This window comes from Coffea eugenioides, chromosome 7, assembly GCF_003713205.1.
Source record: "Coffea eugenioides isolate CCC68of chromosome 7, Ceug_1.0, whole genome shotgun sequence".
NCBI classification, from domain to species: domain Eukaryota; kingdom Viridiplantae; phylum Streptophyta; class Magnoliopsida; order Gentianales; family Rubiaceae; genus Coffea; species Coffea eugenioides.
The window spans coordinates 28,936,939-28,947,864 of record NC_040041.1 but is presented as its reverse complement, the minus strand read 5'-3'; the positions used below and the strand labels follow the sequence as shown (position 1 = coordinate 28,947,864).

The 10,926-nt window shown below is 37.6% G+C and overlaps 1 non-coding gene across 1 annotated transcript; it reads left to right on the top strand.

Moving 5' to 3' along the window:
• The first annotated feature begins 7,954 nt into the window (after positions 1–7,954).
• On the top strand, positions 7,955–8,061 carry LOC113778959. Its single transcript, XR_003469421.1, has one exon. It is a non-coding gene; the product is annotated as a small nucleolar RNA R71 (small nucleolar RNA).
• Positions 8,062–10,926: the final 2,865 nt, after the last annotated feature.

Sequence of the window (10,926 nt, the reverse complement as noted above, 5' to 3'; positions counted from 1 at the left end):
ACGTGAATGTTGATGATTCGTACTTCAGTAATCTGTCCTTATTCAACTTCTAGATGTAGGAATATGAACTTGCTCGCTTTACTGTAAATTAAAAAGAAAAGCCTAAATTTGCTATAATCTATTCACTCACTGAGAACTTCGATGGCTTGCATAATATTCTAAATCCTTTTCTTCTATCTGTAGATATATATTCTACCTATACATTTGATCCTTTTCCCTTTTCACTGATGTAAGGAAGTTCGTCCTTGCAGTTCCTTGCAAAATGAAATAAAATATCAAATCAGAAACTATCATGAAACATCTAGAACCGTTTGAAGGCCTTGTGCTCATGGTGAATGAAGACACATAAAAATTATGTACATTTACTTTTCACAGGCATAAATGTTCTTTGTGGTGTTGGAATTCTTTCAACTACTTGTGCTGTCAAAGAAGGTGGATGGGTTGGGCTCTCAATTTTGTTTATCTTTGCTGTTGTTTCTTACTACACTGGGATTCTCCTGCATTCCTGTTTGGACAGTCAACCTGGGCTCGAGACTTACCCGGATATTGGCCATGCTGCCTTTGGTAATGTGGGACGTATTGCTACATCTGTAAGTATATTGTAAAATTGTCATTTTCTGAATGCTTGTTTGATGGTCCCCTTTATCTTTGAGGATTTCAGAAACTTTTTATTGGCCTTAACAATTTTGGAGCCAGAGTGGTTTTTTGGACTCTCTGAAGTTTACTTGGGAGGGTTGACAATGATAACTTTTGTTATAGCTGAAGAAATTGTATATGATGTTACAATTCGATACCTTCTTATTAACTCTAAATGGAAATGATACCTTTCTGTCTCTAGGGTACTGATAGTTAATTTGTTGCCTTTTCAGGTTTCACTCATGCCAGATCCAAAAGCTAGATCATATTTATGCAGCCTCTTTGTCACTGCTGCTTTGATTTGTTGCGTATACTTCATCGGAACTGCATTCCTTGCGAAGGATGACATGGTAAGTGTCTTTCTTTTAGTTCTTTTTAATTCATTCCATGGGACATGGACTTTGCTTTAATTACCCTGCTGTTATAATGGTTTGCTTCAATGGGTATCACATAAACATTTCTGAGGGCACTTTGGGCTTTGACGCTACAACTTCTGGTTAACTTCAAATATCAGGCGGACTTTGTTTCTCCTCTTTCCCCTCTTTCAAGAGCTGTGTTGCAGGATTTTGGTAGCATTTTACTAAGTGCAACAAATATTAGTTTCGAAGAATTGCAAGATCTTCAACATTCACATTTGGATAATCTGTACTGTGGTATATTAGAAGAGAGATGATGTCAAGATGTGGTAAAAATTTAGCAAAAGCCTTAGTTATATTGATTTAACAATTTTTAAAGAAGACAGAACCTAATTATTCTTTATTGCTATCCTTTGCTTTTTAGGTTTCTATAACCCTCTATAAAGCATGCATCATGATATATTGATTTATGCCTTTTAACGTGCCTTCGCATCGCGCTACTGTAGTTATTATTCAATAGAAAATGTTAGCCAAAGGCTATCATTCAGGAGAAAATATTCACTACAGAATCAACTGCCGTTACTCCATTTTTTGTATCAGTACATAGCTGCTCTTATAAACTAATAATGTATATTGCTTTTGCGTGTTAACCAAGGATATTTTCAATCAATACTTAACTGCTCTTATCAACTAATATATACTGCTTTTGCATGGGAGGGAACCTTACTAACAGGTCTCAAGCTCCCACGCCTTGCGTGGGAAGCAGACCCTAGTATTTGTATAGATTGGACTGTGATTTCTAACTTCTTGCTGGTGTTGTAATATGTGGGCCCAAATTATATGAGGTTCTTAATGAATTGTAATTTTTGTCTTAATAATCTAAGTCTCATTACTTGTTCTTTATTATTGTACTCCTCCCCTTACCTACTTCTTTTACTCTTTTATGACAGATAAATGCTATTCATACTAGCTTTTGGAAGATATCTATGGTTATGGTTGAAGAATGTTGAAGACAAAATTGCCTTTTGCTCATGGAGTGGTTCATTTAAATGTTCTTCAATTTCTTAAACTGTGATTGCTTTTGTAAATGTACCTTATGTACAAGTGATATTTTGGACAAATGTTATTTTTGTAGGCATTAGTTGGGTAATGTACACTTGAATTTGGCATTTGAGAATGCTATATTATTACCATGTAATCTAATGCAAATACTTTTGGTTATCAATCGTTCATGTTTATTTGTATGGTTTGTTTAAAATCAATGATTTAGCAATGATTACAGGCCAAATTATGACTATTAAGCTATTGAGAAATTATCTAATGACAAAAAAAAGTTGTCATAAAATAGAAAATAAAAACTCCTTGTCATAACAGAGACTGTCACTAAATCTAAGCTAAATTTGTGACGACAATTGTTGTCAGTAAAATAGTTATATACAATGGCTTTCGGTGCTTTTTAGTGACGACCTTAAGTAGAGCATTTTTGACAAAAGGTCAATTCGTCAATAAAATACTTCCGGATTGTTGTCACTAATGACAACTATTTAGTGACGGCATTTTAGGTCGTCACTAAATAGTTGTCATTAGTGACGACAATCTGGAAGTGTTTTATTGACGACTTGATCTTTTGTCAAAAATGCTCTACTTAAAGTCGTCACTAATGAGAACTATTTAGTGACGACATTTTAGGTCGTCACTGTTTACTTTTACCGACGGGGATTTAGTGACGACTTTGTGACGATTAAAAAGTCGTCAATAAAAGGTATTTGTGACGATATTTGTATGTTCTGTGATGACTTTGTGTTGTCACTGATGAACAATTTTCTTGTAGTGAATCAGCAACATGGCGCGCATCATTTGTTTTCCTACAAGGGATAAAATGAGCCATTTTAGAAAATCTATCCACGACAACAAAGATACTATCCATACCTCTAGAAGATCTTGGTAAACCAAGCACAAAATCCATGGACAAGTCTGTCCAAGGAGCATGAGGTACGGGTAGAGGAGTATACAATCCATGAGGGTTACTCCTTGACTTTGCCTGCTTACACTTTAAACACTTATCACAAATGTTAGCAATGTCACGCCTCATTTTAGGCCAATAAAAATGTTCATGCAAAATGTCAAGAGTTTTATCAATACCGAAATGTCCCATCAACCCTCCACCATGAGCTTCTCTAACAAGTAATTCCCTAAGCGAACAATTGGGAATACATAGGCGATTTTCTTTAAACAAGAAACCTTCATGCCTATAGTACTTTTGAAATGCGGCATGTTCACAAGCTTGAAACACATTAGAAAAATCGTCATCATGTGCATACATGTTTTTAATGTGCTCAAAACCAAGTAGCTTAGTGCTCATGTTAGTGATCAAAGTATACCTCCTAGACAATGCATCCGCAACGACATTATCTTTCCCCTTCTTATACTTAATGATGTACGGAAAGGAATCAATAAATGCAATCCACTTCGCATGCCTTTTATGCAACTTTTCCTGACCCTTAAGGAATTTAATTGATTCATGATCAGTATGTATCACAAATTCCTTAGGCATAAGATAATGCTGCCACACTTCAAGAGCACGCACAACAGCATACAATTCTTTATCATAAGTAGGGTAATTAAGAGCTCCCCCACTCAACTTTTCACTGAAATATGCCAAGGGCCTATTATTTTGATGTAAGACAGCCCCTATGCCGATCCCACTAGCATCACATTCAACTTCAAATGTCACATCAAAATTAGGTAAAGCAAGAATAGGTGCTGAAGTTAACAAATCCTTAAGCTTATTAAATGACTCTTCTTGCTCTTTTCCCCATTGAAACCCCACATTTTTTTTAATTGTCTCATTCAAAGGTGCTGCAATAGTACTAAAATCTTTAACAAATCTCCTATAGAAACTTGCAAGACCATGAAAAGACCTTACTTGAGCCACATTGGTTGGAGTCGGCCACTCTAAGATGGCATTTACCTTGGCGGGATCAACACGTATGCCATTTGCACCAACAATATATCCAAGGAAATTAACTTCAGGAGTGCAGAAGACACATTTTTCCATGTTAGCAAACAACCTATTTTCACGCAAGGCACTTAAAACAAGTCGCAAATGCTCAACATGTTCATCTAAAGACTTGCTAAAGATCAATATATCATCAAAATAAACAACAACAAACTTCCCAAGAAAAAGCCTTAAAACATGGTTCATTAACCTCATGAAAGTACTTGGAGCGTTTGTTAAGCCGAAAGGCATCACAAGCCACTCATAAAGACCATACTTTGTTTTGAAAGCAGTTTTCCATTCGTCTCCTTCCTTTATCCTTATTTGATGATAACCAGATCTTAAGTCAATTTTAGTGAAAATGATTGCCCCATGCAATTCTTCTAACATATCATCTAACCTAGGAATAGGATGACGATACTTAACAGTAATTTTATTAATTGCACGACAATCCGTACACATTCTCCAAGTCCCTTCTTTCTTAGGCACTAAAATGACTGGGACTGCACAAGGACTAAGAGATTCACGTACCTGGTCCTTTTCAAGGAGGGAATCGACTTGCCTTTGGATTTCCTTTGTTTCCTCCGGATTTGCTCTATAGGCTGGTCGATTTGGGAGAATTGCTCCAGGAACAAAGTCGATTTGATGTTCGATACCTCGAATTGGAGGTAATCCTTTTGGTAGTTCCTCCGGAAACACATCCTTGAATTCCTGCAAAAGAAAGTAGATTGCACTAGGAAGAGAATCGGTTATGCCTAGTGTGTAAAAAGAAGAATAATCAGCTTCCCTGTACAGAAGTACTATGAGAAGACTTTGTGCATTCAAAGCCCTACCTACCTCACGCACACTTGCATAGAAGCTCTTTTTGTTCACTTTCAAGCTCTCGGCCTCACTAAGTTTTTTTCCACTCGAATTTTCTTTTTCACTCAACTCGGCCTCTACTTTTTTTTTTCCCTCATCCTCAGGCACATTCGGCTTTTTCTTTGCCTCTCTCAGTTGCCTTTTCTCTCGCTCTTTTCTTAGATGCAATTGTTCCTCATACACTTGTGTAGGTGTCAAGGGTGAAAGAGTGATCTTGAGGTTGTCCATAATGAACTTATACTTATTAGTGAGTCCAATATGATCAGCCTGCCTATCATACTCCCACGGACGCCCTAACAAGACATGACTAGCTTGCATAGGAATTACATCACATAAAACTTGGTCCTTGTATCGACCAATAGAAAAAACGATTAAAGCTTGTTTGGTCACCTTGACTTCCCCCCCATCATTTAACCAAGATAGTCTATAGGGTTTAGGGTGGTAAGTCCATGGAAGGTGCTTTTGCTCGACAAAGTCAGCAGCTACGCAATTAGTACAAGAGCCACTATCAATGATCATGAGACATACCTCATCTTCAATTTTGCATCTCGTATGAAAAATGTTGGTCCGTTGGAGATCATCTTCTTGAGCTTGTGCATTTAGCACTCTCATAGTCACCATAGTTCGAGCCACGGGGTCCTCTTCTATTTCAATCAGGTCAGCATCCTTCTCCTCTTCTTCAAGTGGTGGCATGTCCGCATATTCCTCCTCTCCTTCGCTTTGCCACATTCCCTCTTCATTCATGTACATGATGCTTCGGTTAGGGCATTGAGCCATGAGGTGGCCAATTCCCTTGCATTTGAAACATGCCTTTGGCTGGTTGGTAGACGTATTTGTCCTTGGAAGAGTTGGTCGCGAGGTTGGTTTAGAAGGAGTTGCACTCGGATGGAACGGTTGCTCCATTCGCCTGTTTTCCCTTTCTTTATTGCCTTGCCTTGGCCAAGCATTGGATGTTGGCAATTGATCTCGTCTCCAAGGTGTGGAAGAGGATGTAGTGGTTCGGCCACTAGGTGTCTTTATAGGTAAGGCTTGCCTTTCCACCTTCTCTGCATAAGACACCATTTGTTGTAGCTCAAAGTGGTCTTGAAGCTCAACCTTCTTCCGAATTTTAGGATTTAATCCATTAAGAAATCTTGCCATGGTTGCTTCCGAATCCTCTTGTATATTGGCCCTTATCATTGCTACCTCTATTTGTTTGTGGTACTCATCAACCGAACTGGACCCTTGGGTGAGTCGTTGGAGTCGATTGTACAAGTCCGTGGTGTAATGGAAGGGTACAAATCGTTTCCTCATCACTTGCTTCATTTCAGCCCAAGTGTCAATTGGTTGTTCCCTATGTCTCCTCCTTGTGGCACATACTTGCTCCCACCAAATGGATGCATAATTTTCAAATTCAATAGCCGCAAGTTTCACCTTTTTCTCTTCAGAGTAATTGTGGACTTCAAACACTTGCTCAACTCTCCTAACCCAATCTAAATAAGCTTCAGGATCATTTTTCCCATGAAAGGTAGGCATCTTAGTCTTGATGGAACCAAGATTGTCATCGGTTCTCCTAAGTCGGCCTCGACCTTCCCTCGCTCCCTCTTGGCTTCTCCTTGATCGAAATGAGGTGTGAGAATGATACCCCTCATCATCCGCATCATGATCAGCACTCTGAACACTCGAAACCCTATGGTGGGTATCTCCGGTACCTCGCATCTCAATGGTAGCCAACCTGTCGGATATTTGTGCCATCGCAAATTCATGTCTCTCCGCTTGTTTTTGAAGAGTTTGGAGCACCAGTTTGAGTGACACGTCGGTCTCAGACGGCTCAGGCATGTTCCCCTCTTGAGACATATTGTCCATCCTGCAAAACAAATGTATCCTAGTCTACCTTGCAAGCACTCGTGTATCACTCAAGGAAACACATTCACTCTCAATTTTCCTTCTCAAAATTCTTAAAACAACTCAACTCTCAAAAATTCCAGAATTAATTACTCTATAAGTAGCAAGACACAAAGCAGAATTTTTTTTGCGAATCCTAGAAAACAAAAACTCTACCTGAAACTGGAACTTTTTTTTTTTTTTGAGTTGTTGCTTTGCTGAATTTCTGGTCAGTATTTTGGAGTATAAATGGTGCTTTTGGGGTGCTCAAATAATGTATGAACCAGTCCTCAAATTTCAGTCAAATCGGATCGCAAAACTAGCTCAACCGATTTTAGAAACTCAAGAACTCCCAAGGCGATTTGGGCTAAGGTATGAACAACTTCAATTAAAAGAGAATTAACCTGATGCTCTGATTACCAACTGATATAGGCAACCCTAGGGGAAGACCCTCCTAGAACCTCCCAACCTTGTAATTATCAGAGTTGGATCTTTTCTCCCAACAGAAATTGAACTCTATTGTTCTCATGAACTCAAGACCTCTGACACACAAAGGTAATCAGCAACCTTAAGCAAATAAGGATGGATGAAACGACACCACGATTAGGGAACAAGCTAATCGATAAAGTCTGATTTGAATCCTAAGCTATGAACTCAAGAATTCAAGAGTAAGTTCGATTAAGAACTTGAAGGAAAATTCCTCACGATTTCTGGTTGTAATAATCTGTGTTTTACTCTTACAAGAGGTGCCTTTTTATAGGCTAAAACTAGGGCAAAATCCGGCCCACATAAACCTGGAAGAGATTCGGTCCGCATAAAAGAGCTTAAAGAGCCAGCTCTTTAAGGCTTTCCGATAAGGCCCGATAAGTAATAAAATACTCAGCGCCTAACAACTACTAAACGGGACAGTTTTAAAACAACTACCAACTAAGCTAACAAGTATGAGATCATTCTTTCACTTTAAACGTACAAGTGAACAAAGTAACTTCATGGTCCATCAAATCTTCAAACTTAGCTTGCTCCTTGCTTGTATGGTGAATGATCAAGGCTCGTAAAGCTTCCTTCACCCTCTTGGATCTTGATCTTGTCATCGGACCGCCAATGTGGACCAAAGGATCCTTGACCCAAGGTTGAAGTTAATTATTGCACACCCGTATCCGCATCACTTGCAGCATCAATTATGCTCCTATCTCTGAAAAGTAGCCCCTAATAAAAATATTGTATGAGTAATTGCTCACTTATTTGGTGTTGGGGGCACTTGATGCACAACTTCTTGAATCACTCCCAGTAATCATAAAGTGACTCTCTTGGGTGCTGCTTGATACCACAGATCTTCTTTTTTAGACTTGCAGCTCAAGACGCGAGAAAATACTTGTCTATGAACTTTTCTTCAGGTGGTCCTACGTGATGATACTACCTGGTGGTAGGTTGTACAGCCAGTTTTTAACAGAGTCCTTTAAGGAGAAGTGGAATGCCCTCATTTTTATCTACTCTTCTGTAATGTTCGGGGGATTCATGTTGTTGTAAACTACATCAAACTCTTGCAAATGCTTATACGGCTCTTCATCTGGTAAACCATGAAATGATGGCAAGAGATGAATTAGACCAGATTTTAATTCAAATGCAGTGTTATCATCTAAACTTGGGAAAGTAATGCATAAAGACTGCTTATTTAAATCAGAAACAGCCAACTCCCTTAATGTTCGTGCATTTGCCATGGTGACTTTCTCTTAATCCGAATCACTTGAATTGTCACCGCGCAAATTTGTTGACTCCACCTCTGGATTAAGTCCCTGAAGTGCAGCCCCGGATTGCTCCTCTTTGAGCTATCTGGTCTTTTTTCGTATTTTTCGTGCTGTCTTCTCTACCTCAGGGTCAAAAATCAATTCACCTGTACGAGAAAATCGAGACATACACTAGAAAAATACAAAAAATTGGAGCAAAAATGAACTTAAAAAGAAACAAATATTAACGCCAGTCCCCTGCAACGGCACCAAAAATTGACAAGTTGTTGATGCTTGTGCAATAATAAAAATAAGCCTAATTACCGATTAAAATAACCAAAACCCGATTCCAAGTACTGGAGTAGGGACTCTAGGTGTGCAATGGGTTACTTGATTCACCCTGTTCCCGAAGAGTTTGCTTGATCTGATATACCCGAATGGAATGATTTTTTTACAAATAATTATTAATTTGTAAACATGGCAAGTAGGGTCGTATTCTCAGGAACTGAGGATATTTGTCTCTTTTTTGGTGTTCAAAGTAACAATGGGGGATTTTTTTATAGCAATGGCAATAAGTAAATGGTTCGAATAAAAATAAATAAATGGCAACAAAAGATTAAATGACAAATTACTAAAATCAGAGTAATAATAATTAAAAGTCTAGCCAAAAAAATAATTTCAGCAATGGTTCACCTAATTGATCATCGATACAAAGGCAATTTCAATTATTTACTAAATAAGTTATAATTGCCAAACAAGCGATGACAGTCAACCCCTCCTTACTGTGTCGGTGAATAAGGTACGCCCGTTAATCACTGCTCTAATTGAAAAATAATCTTAGGTACGCCCGTAAGATTTAATTCTCCAATTACCTTATGTATTAGAGGAGCCCTATTCTAACCAAATAACGCACTACCAGGGTTATTTCAGATTAGTCCGCGTATCCCACTAACACCAAATAACGCACTACCAGGATTATTTTAGATTAGTCCGCGTATCCCACTAACACAAATCTAATCATGTCAGTTGTCACTAATTCAAGACAATTAAACAATTACAGATTTAATGCCCTAATTGACAATAGATTATCAAGTTAACTAATTATCCGGATTCAAAACAATCAATTAATTAAATAATCATAAATACTGGAATCAAGGGATATGCGAATACCAATAAATAAAAGAAAAAGATAAAATTAAATCGATTTTACAATTTTTAGGCGAACCAAAGCCTCCATTGTTTCTTGACTGGAGTAAAGAAATTAGTTCATATTTGATGCGAAAAACCCACACACAATTGAAGAGAAAGCGACGGCCATCAGTTGGGTAAATTCAATTCGTTGGAATACTGACGAAAAAGTAAAGCTACAGGAAGTGGTTCATTGTTTTGTTTGGTCTTGACATCTGAAAGAAGAAAAGCCACTAAGAGACCAAAAGAAAAGTCAAAGTCTCAAAACTAAAACTAGTCTACTCCTGACATGCGAGAGAAAGAACTACTAAGAGTCCACTAGAGGACGAAGACGAAATAATCTGATAAGCTCCTCCCAAGCTTTGTTTCCATTGTCTGCTTTATCCCTCTCCAATTGCTACTGTGCGGCGGATTTTTCTCCTTTTTCAGAACCGAAGACTCCAGCCTTTTTTCCCTTGTTGTTTTCGGCCAAATTACCAAAAAAGGGCTCACGTTTCTTTGTTCCAAAAATGCCACTGAAACCCTTCTATTTGAATTCTTTCCTGATGACTGTCAAATTGGCATTGGTTGTGGTATTTTCGTTCTACTCGAAATAAATGCAAATTGCAAAAAATGAGTAGAATCTAATAATTAATCTATATCGGGTCAGGTAATAGGGGAAATTAATATAAAATAAATGATAAAATTGCAACCTATCGGTTGACATATTTAGATGAAAACTCTTGGTTATTAAGCACTTACAACCATAGAAGTAGATGCTTATTAGCACAATAATCATACAATTTCCTTCCTTTTTTTTTTGTGAAAGCAAAAAATACATAACTCATTCCTTCCAAAAACTACAACTAAGGGGAAAAATCACAAGAAAAGCCTCATATTTGTCAGTCACACCAATCACACAACTTACATAAATAAACCAAGAACAATACACTTCACGAACTTGAAGAAAGTTTAGCATAATAAACTCCATTCGTATGATATTAAGTTTTTCAAAATCAAAACTTATGGCATACACAATAACAATCTCAAATTACCTTGCACAAAAGCTCATGCCAACAAGCATGAAAGTATCAATTCAAATTCAAAACTCCTTCCCCTACAATTAAATTTCATATTATACTCAACAAAAAAGGTGACAAAAACAATTAGAAAGGATAGTCTAGCACTTTTGATATGAATCGGCTAAAACATAATCACACAACTCTATTGGCACTAAATGTTTAGAAAAATTTCAACAGTGCCTTTCCTTGCATTTTCAATATATGCTCCCTACTAGCAATCCCAAGTTCAACAATTCAAA